Source organism: Microtus ochrogaster, chromosome 1 (genome assembly GCF_000317375.1).
Source record: "Microtus ochrogaster isolate Prairie Vole_2 chromosome 1, MicOch1.0, whole genome shotgun sequence".
Lineage (NCBI taxonomy): Eukaryota > Metazoa > Chordata > Mammalia > Rodentia > Cricetidae > Microtus > Microtus ochrogaster.
In genome coordinates this window covers 124,694,320-124,703,933 of record NC_022009.1, presented here as the reverse complement: position 1 = coordinate 124,703,933, position 9,614 = coordinate 124,694,320, and positions in this window count along the sequence as shown.

Sequence of the window (9,614 nt, the reverse complement as noted above, 5' to 3'; positions counted from 1 at the left end):
GGTGGTGCACGCCTTTAATCCTAGCACTCAGGAGGCAGAGGCAGGTGGTTCTCTGTGAGCTCGAGGCCAGCCTGGTCTACAGAGTGAGTTTCAGGGAAGCCAGAGCTGCACAGAGAAATTCTGAAAAACCAAAAGGGAAAAAAAAAGGTGAATGAGAGAATAGGAGTTGGGGGTCCCGATACTCCCTTCAAAGGCAAACTCGCAGTAACTTAACTTCCTTTCCCTAGGCCCACCTTTTATATATAATACAGACTGGTGGTGAAGCCTTTGGCACAGGGATTTTTTTTTGTGTGTGTGGGCATCTAAAAGCTAAATTGTAACAATTCTTTTCAGAAACAAATAATAAGGCAGCACTAGAGCCACAACAATCTTTAAAGAGCTTAGCATATCCTAACTCTAACAAGACTCCTTCATTTTGCTTGCTACCTCCTACACTATGGTTCAAATATAGTTGTAGTTATAGTGTACATACATTCTGTACAGAAATATTTAACAGTAAATAAATCCACCCACTAGAACAAAAACATGTTTTTTTTCCTCCCTGATTATTGAAATGTATTACATACATTGCCAAGTCCTTATTATAAGTCCTGTGTGAGTGCTATTATTGTCCTTTTTCTATGAGTAAGGGATTTTGTGGGAAATGAGACATTTTGCCTTGCTTTGAGACTGGTGCTGTCAGGGAGTTTTTCACGTAGACTTAACTTTATACACAACTGGACCAAGTGTTCCATTGCTGTGGAGAGACTCCACGACCACACCAACCCTTACAAAGGAAAGCATTTAATTGGGGCTGGCTTACAGCTTCACAGGTGCAGCCCATTCTCATCATGGCAGAAAATGGCAGAACGTAGGCATATGTGGTGCTGGAGAAGAAGCTCAGAGTTCCGCATCTGGATCCACAGGCAGCAGAAAGAATGATAATCACGGGGCCTGGCTTGGGCTTCTGAAATTCTAAAGCCCGTGCCCAGTGGCACGTTTCCTCCAACAAGGCCGCACCTTCTAATCTCTCTCAAGTAGCACCACTCCCTAATAAAACATTCAAATATTTGAGCCTGTGGTGGCCATTGTTATTCAAACCACCACAGTGTCCAAGTGCTGTGACCTTTGGGTTCCCATACTTCCCTGTGTCTTCTGTTTCTACCACTCCAGTGAAGGTCTGTCTCTTGGAAGTATTGACCTTGTTCATGTCTGAACGTATTTACTGCTATTTATCTGTGTCCTTGCATATTAAAGCTTTCTGAACCCAAAGTCCTCATTTATTTTTTTTACAACATTGAGCACCCGGGGTGGTCCATCCGTTAATGAGGCTTTATTTATTTTCATTTCCTTGTTTTTATGAGATAGGGTCTCAATAGCCCAGGTTAGCCTGGAATTCCCTCTGTAGCTGGGAATGACCTTGAATTCCTGATTCTCCAGCTTTTGCCCCATGATGCTGGGGCTGTACGTGTCTAGCACCAGAACTGGTCTATCTCATAGCTTTAAAGGTTTCCCTAAACCTAACCTCTCCGCTCAGTTTCTATGCACCCTGCACCTACTCACCCCACTTATCAAACCCCTTCCCCAATTCCACCAAAAAGTGAAGACACTCCTGTCAGCAACCACAGATGAGCTATGGAGGGAGACATCCTTAAGGATTCAGAGTAGCCTTCTGCTGGTTCTCATAGGGAGAGACAATAGAGTCAAGAGTGGTGTTGGCCAGGGTGCTCTTGGTCAAGCAGCTGGAACGCAGAAGAGCCTCTCCTTTCAATTAATGAAGAAGAAAGAAGCATCTGTTATGGCAAGGGGAGTAACAGGATTAATAAAGAGGTATTTGATGTGACAGGATTTTTATCATCATGAAACTGGTTCAGGTAAACAGCTCAACTGTCTAGGATTCCCCACAATCAAGATCTTTATTGGTTCTTAAAAACACAATTCCAGAAAACATTTGGTTTAGGGCCAAGGGTTTAGTGGAGGAGTTGCTTGCGTACCATGTAGAGGGTCTATGTCTGATTCCTTAACACCAGGAAAAACAAAAACAAACAAACAAAAAACTAGACCTGAAAACCTTGTTGGAATTTCTTCCATTTTTTATTTGATAGGTAGTTAAAATACTAAGGGGTGTGAATTATCTATCAGATGTTTTAAGTGTTTCAAACGAAATAAAAATGGGTTTAATGAGTCAGTATATGAATAGAGACCAAGAACATTTTGTAACATTTGCTTTCTGTCAAAGTGGAAGTACCGGAATTCTTGGTGTCCCACTATGATGGCAGAGATGGAGAGGGATGTCATCGTGTGAATTAGTGCGTGTGTGTTCTCCACTACCAAGTGCCATAGATCGAGAGACATAGAGGTCAGATACATCCTCAAGGCTAAGGAGAGTGGGCTGAGAAGCCAAAAGGCCTTCCCAGGACTCTTTGCTTTTCCTTGAAATGGAACAACTCCCATAGCCAGTAGGTATGGGAGGGCAGAGAACGGGAGAGGAAAGGAGACTGAGAGAAAGGGAAAGAGAGACCTTCTTAAGGGTGTTTGTGTTCTGAGGTGGAATAACAACATTGCACAAATAAAGGACTCCGGTTTAAGAGCAGATGTTTGGGGAGGATACAAAGCATTCTCTCTGGGATACCTGTCACAGTGGACTCTTCTGATCCTTCCCCATGCACTTTGTCAACAGAATTATCAAGTTCTTGGAGAAGGCCTAAATTTACCATGAAACTTCTCCTTTACAGAATGAGGGGCAGCTTTGCAATAACCTTTGAAACATCTTCTAAGAATGAGATCTTATCTCTTAGACAAATAAGCACAAACTTTCACGATCAATTTCATGGTCTCTAAGACATGCCTTTTTTTCAATGCTTAAATATCTCTTGATTGGGATGTGTCTTACAGTTGCTGCTGGCCCGCTAACAGTTGCAAAGAAGTTGCCACACTGATAGCGCAAGTCCAAACCTATCATGGCTCGTTCTGTTGGCATGACTGCCTTTGCAAGTTCCCAGTGTTTAACAATTCAGTCTAAAAGTGGATTCTGTGATCTGACATGGATCTTCTATATACCTATTGCCCGGTTATCCCGGAGGATTATATTATCTGAGAGCAAATACCAACAAAAATATATTTCAGCTGTAAGTTAAAAGATGATTGAGATGACAAAGTCTGCATACTAAAAAGCTTTCATATGTTCCCTTCTACAAAGTGGTCAGACAACTGTTGGTTACCCCTAAGATATGAATGCCACTATCACACTGCTGGGTTTATCTTGCTAATTTTTATTACAGTTCATGTATTTATAGCTGGGCAGGACTTCTGCTAAGTTTTCTCCTTTGGTAGCCTGCATAGCACTCTGACACTGAGAGCTATCCTTCAGAGACAAGGCTTCTAGGTCAGCACCAGTTTGAGTCCTATAAGTCTTGTGATCAAAGAGTGCAGTGTCATCAGCAACAAGATCTGACCCTCAAGTTCTGGCAGCCAGCCATGAGCAATGGCAACAGCCTGCTGTGTTTGTATGTTGTTGAACCTGTGGCTGGAGAGATCCTGCTCCTAGAACTTGCTACTAATCGTTTTGCTAAATGGATACAGTGCCCCACTGCCTCCCAATGCTTGCCCTTATAGGTCAGCACCCCTTGCCCCTCATCAAAGCATTTTCTTTTGCAGGAGTTGGAGGCTACTACAGAAAGCCACAGCTAGCCAATACACAGAGATTAAGTAACCATGGATTCCTAAACAAGGTATCTATAACACAACTCCATACGCCAAGACTCATGAAACATGATGGAGGAAGGGAATAGAAGATTGCAAGAGCCAGACGCCCCTGCTATGACAGTGTCATCTGATATGATGGGAGCATCCTCCTTAGACTCTCGACAGCTGTGGTCACCTGCACAAGGCCGTACCAGTCAACATCCTAGCATGAACTGGAGAAGGGCTCTCAAGGCCACACTCTTAGTATAATTAGGGGCAGTTAAAGAGAGTAAGTCTTCTTCTAGAAAAGGGTATGAATTTGAACAGTGCCTGGGAGAAGTTGGATGGACAAGAGGTGAATATGACCAAAATTCATCCTAGTCACGTATAAAATTCTTTAAATGTTTATATATAATAAATACAAATTAGGAGTTTTAGGAATGCCCTATATTCAAGTTTCCTTTTCTATTTAGCTAAAGCTACATAGAACTCTCTGTGTAGACCAGCCTGGCCTCCACCTCCTAGAGATCCTCCTGTCTGCTTCCAGGTGTGTGCTGCCACACCCAGCTAAAATTTTTCCTTTCTGTGTGTGCCCAAGAGTGAAATGTAAGGAGAGATGGCTCAGTTGTGAAGAGGGCTTGCTGTCCTTCCAGAGGACCTGAGTTCAGTTCCCCACACCCACACTGGTCAAGCACAGCTCCTGGGGCACTGGCAACCTCTTCTGGACTCCGTAGGCACCTGTTCACACGCGCACGGCACACACATGCAAACACACATAAACAAACAGGAATCTTTTCCTAAAAAGTGAAATGCAATTTTTTAAAAAAATCCATGTCTAGGCTTGATGGAGGATCCCAGAACTGATGACAAGTGAAAAACCTTGTGTTAGAGTTTAATTGGCAGGTATCCGTGTCTATCTTCCTCGTGCATAAAATGATACCCCTTATGAGCTTAAACTGTGCATCGTAAGGCCAGCAAATCCCCAGTGTGTTGTCTCCTCCTAGATCCTTGGGAATCTGAGGAGCGAGGATTAAAGCCCAGCTCTCAGAGACTCAAGCCAGAAGGCTCAAAGATGAGCCCCATTGAAGGAACCGCTAAGGGGACATCGCACACCTGGCGCTTGTACGGAGCAACGACAACAGAAGCCATGACAGAGACAAGCAATCTGGGATACAGAAGATTCTAGTGGGATTCCATTTTCCGAACTCTGGCAAGCAGCCCAGAGACAGCTCTGCAAGCTCCCGGAATCCTCTGGAGGACTGCAGAACTCTATAAACTATATGCTGACATCACCCTTGTCTGGGCAGAGACAGGAGCAGCGGCTGCCCAAGAAGGGCTTTTCAGCATCCCTAATGAAGCAATCACCATAAACCAGAGCGAGAGAGGGAGCGTGTTCAGCCCGGCTCCTCCACCCAGGAGTTCCATGTCCCAGCCACCAATTAACTTTAGCGTTCCATCTGCCTTTCCTGCCAAGCTCTCCCATAAAGAAATTTATCACCTTCTGTTCTGCTTTTCTTCCCAAACGTGAATCAGAAGTGCACAGTTCTGTTTAAAAAGGCACTTTCAGCAAATCTGATTACTCTCCAAGCACCTTTACGCGGGACGAGCCAGCTCATCTGCGCGCCCTCTCTTGGCTTTATTAACGATGCTGCCCAGAAGCTGACTGTTACACTGGTCCATTAAGAAGAAACCCTTGTTTCCGAGGAGGGCTCTGTCCTTGGGGACTCTTATCTACTTATTGACTCCTCAAGACAACCCCTTAAGATCCTTGCCTTACTACTCCCGTGTTGCAGATGAAGAAACTGAGGCATAGCCGCGTTAAGAAACAGACCCAAAGTCACTCAGCTCCAGGCAAGGGAGTTGCGCGCGGTGGGACCCAGACAAGAGGCCCAGTGTGTGAGCTTTGCCGTGCTCTGCTGTGACGAAGAGCAAATGCTGCTCTTTACGCTGCCTTCTTCTTAGTAAAGAATGGGAAGGCTCCCAAGTCTTGCTGTTTCACACCCTTAAAATTAGCCATGTAGTGTAACAAGTCCATTAGAGACGCCTTGGCAGAAATGGGACCAGGCCCTGCCTTTTTTTGTCCATCTTCCTGGTCTGGGAGGTGGTCTTTGGGACTTGGGGAGGGGGCTACTCAATGACATGGGTGCTGGAAATCACATCTAGGAAACCTCGACCTAAATACCTCTCGCTTTTGATGAGTTACCCAGGACCTCAGAGAAGCATCTGAGTTCCCAAGGCTACGAGCTTGTCAAGGCCAGAACTCTGTTCGGGGCAGACTCTCCAGACACGCCTCTGCTCGCCTCTGCTGGGCTTCTTGGCCCTGTCCCAGCATGCTGCCTCTGCACGTCAGTTAGCGCCTGCAACGCCGTTCTTAATGAGGACAAACAAATGTGCTCATCGCGCAGAGCTCAAGAGTGAACGAGGCAAGCGGGCTGCTCGCCCTTGCTCTGCTGCCCTCACTTAGGCGGTCTAGGATGACCCGGCCTAGCTTTGTACACACGCTTCCAGAGGAAGGTAGCAGGTCTCCGGGAGCACCCAGGGTGGCTCCGTCTGCAAAAACTCAATCTCAGCGTCAGAGAGGATTTTTTTTTTCCTTTTGGTCCAGCTATTAGTTCATCCTCTGTGATTGTCCTGTCGCCTACTCCTCTAACTTACAATAAAGTCTAGAAAATCCAAATCACCAGAGAGTATTTCATGGGCTCCTTCAAGTTGGTGATAACTTTTTGTGAGAGCATAAAGCCTGACTTGTGCCTGTATTTGCAGGAAACACAAAGCGGCATTGTTTGGAAAGCATTGCGGCTTGAAAAATGCATCCGTGTACTGTCCCTCGAAGCCGGCCCTATCACACATTTTTCAGAGGGCTCCACGCAGACGGCGTGATCGTGGGGTAACAGTCACATATAATTACCGCGCTGCGCGTTTGAGTTCACGAAGAAACGGTCCTTTGATTGCGACACGCGGCTTTGTGTTCACGGAAGCCTTACCACCTGACATGTAGTTTAACAACTTCTTCGTAACTCTGGCTGCACTCGAGAAAATTCTAGGCAGACTCGCTTGCGTTTCTGGCCTTGCCTGATGGTGTTCTGATAACTATGATAGTGTGATACTGTGTAGAACCGGCGAGGGGGAGGGGGTGTTAAGTTATTGCTCAATGCTGGTTTTAAAAACGTCCACTTTCCTCTGAGTAAATGCATTATATTTAGGCTCCAATGCAATTACAGTTTCGTGTCTCTAGGTATCTTCAGATGTGTGTGACTTTGTCTTTGTAGGCTTGGCCAAGTTATTTATACTCACATTTATTTTCTTTCTACAAACAATGCCAGGTGGGTCATTAAGAACCGTGGGCCCTCTCTGTGCTGACAGAGGACCAGAAAGCACACAATACTGGTGACAGAGATGCACACATGCCAACAATGCTGGCACAGAAGGAAGCTTTGGGTTAGGTGTTATCTTTCTGGACCTCACTCAGTGTGGGGGTCTGAGTCTAGGATCTGGTGCACTCCAGACAAGAGATCTATTGCTAAACTACAGTCCCAGGCCTCAACCAATTCTTAACAAGCCATATTCTAGGGCATGTCTCACATAAAGGCAAATAGTATACCCAGCTTTCTATGACTATGGTGAAATATATGAAGTAATCAACCTACTAAGGAAAAAAAGACTCATGGTTCTGACCCTTAACTACTTCTTCCTGTCACTTTAGACTTCTGGTGGCTCTGGACATCATGGTAAGGGATGGTGATACAGGAGCTTCTCTGTCTCGAGGTAGCCAGAACTCCTGGGCGAGATGGTGCATGACATAATCCCAGCATTCAGAAGACAGAGGCAGGAGACACTGTCTCAAAAACAGGAACAAAATGGAACTAAAATCTCATGGTATCCAGGAAGCAATAGGGAAAGAATTTTGTCCTGATACTCCCTTCAAGAGCATAGGCATAGACCTGAGTTTCTTTCATTGCCAGGCATGTCCAACCCATGGCCCACAGGAGGCATGAAGTCAAGAATAGCTATGATTGGCTGGGTGTGGTGGCAAATGTCTTTACTCCCAGAACTGGGGAAGCAGAGGCAGGTAGACCTCTGTGAGTTCCAGACGAGAGCCTGGTCTACACAGTGAGCTCCAGGACAGCCAGGGCTATGTAGAGAGACCCTGTCTCAAAAACAAGACAACAAAACAAAAAACCTAAGGATGTACTCCAACACAAAATTATAAACTGATTTAAGACATGAGAGTTTTGCATTTTCTGGTAACTCAAATGCACCCTTTTTCAGTGTGAACTCTGTAGACTTTGTCACCACAGTGTGGCCATGTGTTGAAATGTCGAAAGGTTATACTTGCTTGTATGATTACACCCTCCCTTTAAAGGTTCTGTCTCCTGTCCATAGCATGACAGGCTGGCAGGCAGGCCTTTAACACCCAGGCTTTTTAGGGGCAGCCCAGAGCCAAGCCACAGAGCTGAAGATTTAGTTAGATGGCAGAGCAAACACCTAGGAAGCGCAAAACCCTGCATTTGGTCTTCTTTATTGGGGAGGGGACCAAACTAAAGACAAAAATCAGGTATACAGCCCTGTCTAAAGGATTCTGCTTACAATAAATGCTAGCAAGGTGGCCTCCATTTCCCAGGAATTTTGCATACAGTCCCTGTGCAGTGCACACATGCACAGTCTCCTCATACCGATACCTTCCAGGCCAGAATCTTAGGGTGCATGATCCAAGAGTTGCGTGGGAAAGGCAACACGGGATTTCTGCTGTTTTTGTCCTGTCAAAGAATGACATCATCAAGGGTTCCATCTTTTGTTCACTAATCTAAAAGATATTTGTAGTATTCTTGCAATATATTTTGTTTTGTTTTGTTTTTTTGACTTGATTGATGCAAACATCAATTTCCCTGGTTAAAACATCCCAACACCAGAAGCAACAAATGATTCTTAGGAGAGAAGAGATGTATGTAAGCTTGGGAAGCTCCCAGGTGTTGTTTGAAGGACATACAGTCCGTATGGGCTAAACACCCTTCTTATCTGCCTTTGGCATCAGTCTGGCAGGGGACAAGTGTCTCTGGACCAGCATGTACCAACTTGACCGCTGTCAATGATAGGATCTCTTCAGAACAGAGGACCAGAACTGAGCAGATCCAGCAGGCTTATAACCCATTTGTAGAGGTGTGCCCTTGAAATTTAGAGCAAAACTGAACTGAAAATCACTGGGGGGGGGGGGGTTTGTCTCCCAGAGCTTGAGTCCAGCCAGAGCTCTGTTCTTCCTGGAAATATTGCCATGTACATCTGGTATGGTAATGAGACAGGCCACTACCTCAGAGTGTGAGGTACCAGCTTGACAAATGGTTAAATAAATAGAAGACAAAAGAGCTAGGTGAGATTATATCTGGGCCAAGGAAATGGGCATTATTTCCATACACCTGTGAAACCATTTTACATACACAAAGAGCGTCCCCCTTTGGGTGAAGCGATACCCTTTCCACGCGGCAAGCCAGGAAATGAGAAAGAATCACAACAGGTTAAATAAGCTCCGAGCTGCAGTTTTCTCGCGCAGATGCCCGTCGTGAGTAGCTTGTAAAATCAGCCACTGTGACCGTTCCTGCGCCGGCTCTGCTGATTTTACAAATCCTGAGCAGTGCAGCCGCCTCTCCAAGGGCAGGCTCCAGCCTGATGTTTGCACAGCCAGCAGAAATAATTTCTTGTGGGAGATAGAATTTCGTCGTTTAGCAATATTCCATCCTGGGGAGCTGCACCCTCAGCCACACTCGCAGTCGATTACAGGGGAGGTGGCTGCCCTTCCTCTGGCTGCTTCCCTGCAGATTAATAGGCAGCCGGCAGGTAAATCAGGTCCTTTATCCAGGATGGCAGACCAGATGCTACAGGGATCTTTAGTGGGGATATTTATCACATGATGTGGTCGCGGGTTTTTACAAGGTGTGTGTGTGTGTGTATGTGTGTGT